Raw genomic sequence first — 3,248 nt, forward strand, 5'->3', positions numbered from 1 at the left:
ATAGAGGTGGCAAAATGGATCATGGTCCGTCAGACTTGGCGGGTAGGGTTGACATTTTATGTCCGCCTACCGACTCAGTCCGCCCCACTTTAAGTTCACCCCGCCTTAAGTTTGTCTAAAAAGGTGGGTCGACCCGCCAACCTAGTTATCAAACACTCAAAATATTTATTTTGATTGGTTGAAGGTTAATACTTGAACTATAATTTTGGAATACTTGTTGATGATTCTATTTTATGCATTTATTTGTGAATATATATACAATATTGTTTTAAGTAAAATTTGTTTAAGAAATGATTTATAATAAATTATTCTGGAAAAAAGTAAAAAGTGTAATTGAAATATAAAAATAAGTCTATTAATCTATTAAAAAATGAAGAAAAAAATATGCGGTCAAATCCGCCGTCTGCCAACTCGCCATCCAGATTTTTAAACTCAATTTCACTTGTCGGGCTTGTCCGCCCCACCCCTTTTTTCGACGGGCTTAAGGCGGTGCGGGGTGGGCGACTCGTGTTGCCATCCCTACTCATGGACAGTATTTTTGTTTTAAACTAATTTTAATTAATCCTATATAATTCAATAAAATCATGCATTGATCACAAAATACCATATATAATTCAATCAAATCACACACTTATGTAATTCAATCAAAATACCATATATTAGTCAAAATACAAACCATGCATTGTTCACAAAATACAAAGAAAAGTAAGATACTAGGTATATCTGACTCTCTGGTTCCTCATTTGCCTCATGTATTTCAAGGTATTATGTGCCTCGACTATCATGGCCTCTACAGTGGACCTCCCAATAGTGTCTTCCTGAAACTCTTCTCTTTATATACATATTCGACCAATAGCCACAATACGTTGATATGCAGGTAACACATCAATGACATAATCTTCTCTAGCCTACTCCTCCTCTAATATATTTTGATGAGCTAGCCTATGTGGCTCTTCCTCTACATCAGGTTTCATGTAAGGATGTGACACTATGAAAAAGAATTGGATGTAGCCTAATGCAATACTTTGTGGTTGAATAACTGCCACACTACGTACATCCTTTGGGACCAGATGATCAAGGTAGCCACAAGCCATCCATCCAGAGTATAAATATATCTCATTGAATGGGGTGTGTCTCATGGGGATCATCATACAGAAAAAAGTTTATATCATCAAGATAAACTCTAAACGGCTTATTCGTTTGATTCCCTCTGAGTGTGATGAAGGGGAAAGCATGTGGAAAAGCCTCGTCGTAGCCATCCATATATTCCCAACCGAAGAGGCGTGGAAAGTGCAGGAGGATTCATGTTTGAAAATGGTTCAAATGAAATATTAGTAACGGCATAGCACAAGTGTTATGAAATATTAGTAACAATAAAGGTGCAATATATCACCGTAAATCGGGTGTTGCTTATTGTCATATGTCTAGTCTTCCATAAACAAGATTCACCTTACTTGGAGTGGAGGTAAACTAAACAAGAGGTCCATAGTTTTACTCACTAATCCTCTCAAATCAATGAAGTGTCTCAAGTAGACGAAACCGATATAATATACATTTCTATCCCCTAATATGGATGTGTCAATCATATACAAGAGGTATGAATTCAATGCATATACTTTATGATGTGCTTCCTATGCATCAACACCATCAGTCTCAATTGCAGCATCCAGATGGTAACTATGTAACCTCTCTATAAATTCAAATCTACCATGTCATCCTTTGATTCCATTCATCTCCTGTTGGACATCACCAGGGCCAGCTCCCAAATATTTCACCATCATATACAGTGTGTTAGGTCTAATAAGTCTGGAATAGTTTAAAAATATCCCCTTGATCGAAAGATGTATGAGGGATGACACATCATCAAGTGTGATGGGCATCTCATCAATCGGAAGATGAAATAAATAAGTATATGAGTATCATTTCTCGATGAAAGCAGACATCAAACTATGGTTAGTAAAAATATACTAAGTCTTGGATAAATCTCGCAACCTAGAAAGCTTCATGGCATCCATAAACCATGGTTCATCGGCTTTCAGTAGCTTCGCAATCTTCATCATAGTTGATACATTCCAATGACTTACGGTGCTGTAAAAAGATACATCAACGTCAGAATGTTAGAATCTTATAACATATATGTTTAAAAGAATAAATACATATTTAGTTTATTTATCTATCTCACATGTGTCTGACAACATGGTTTACTTATAGATAAAGCAATGAGGTGTTTGAGAGTCCTCCTAATAGACATCGGAAATGGTAGCAATAAGTTGGTCTTCTAGGCTATCAAGGGCAGTAGCAGTGGACTCGTTTCTATGAGAGGACGATGTCGAAGACATGTGAACTCCAGAATATGGTGCTTCACCATCAAATGAAGTGGCACCAATGTTGGACGAGAGGGTCTAGCTCTTTCCCTATGAACAGAATCATGTCGGGCCACTCTACTATACCTCGGTTTGTCTAAGTTTTCAGATATTTTACCTGTAATTACACTAGGAAAATCACGTTATAATCAAAGAAGGAAAACCCAAGGGACAAAACAGGAAAATTAGAAAAATAATGTAGAACAACAAAATTCAGAAGCTAACTTCCACAATAGAGAACAATAAAAATCGAAAGTTAACTTTTGTATCCTCTTGAAACCTGAAAACGCAGAAACAGAGCATGCTCAAATGCTATAACTACAAACTTAAAAAATCTACATGCATGCATCACTAAACAACTTATCATATGTTCTAATGTACCATAAATAATATATTATGCATTTAACTTCAAACTAATGCATCACAAAACAAAACAAAAGTAAGAAAATGAAAATTTTACCGAATGTGAGAAGTTGATGATTTTCGATTGAATGGAGTGGAATAGAGGTTGCTTGATGTCCTAACCATGAATGCAATGCAATAGAAGTAACGAAAAAGCTTGAAATTATGGAAATGAAGTTTGCTTACGAGCTCTTTTTTGGGTTCTGAGTAAGCTATTTGAAATAAAAAAGAAGGAAGTGAAAAGATCTGACACATTATATGAATCAAACACAACAGAACTTAACCACTTTTTAAAAAAATACACAATTTAATATATATATATATATATATATATATATATATATATATATATATATATATATATATATATATATATATATATATATATATATATATATGTGTGTGTGTGTTTTTGCCTGGAATTTGAGAGTCAACTTTATTTGCGCTTTGAGGTGTGTCCGAAGGCTAAACTATCGATTTTAG

This window comes from Lathyrus oleraceus, chromosome 1 (assembly GCF_024323335.1).
Source record: "Lathyrus oleraceus cultivar Zhongwan6 chromosome 1, CAAS_Psat_ZW6_1.0, whole genome shotgun sequence".
Taxonomy (NCBI): domain Eukaryota; kingdom Viridiplantae; phylum Streptophyta; class Magnoliopsida; order Fabales; family Fabaceae; genus Lathyrus; species Lathyrus oleraceus.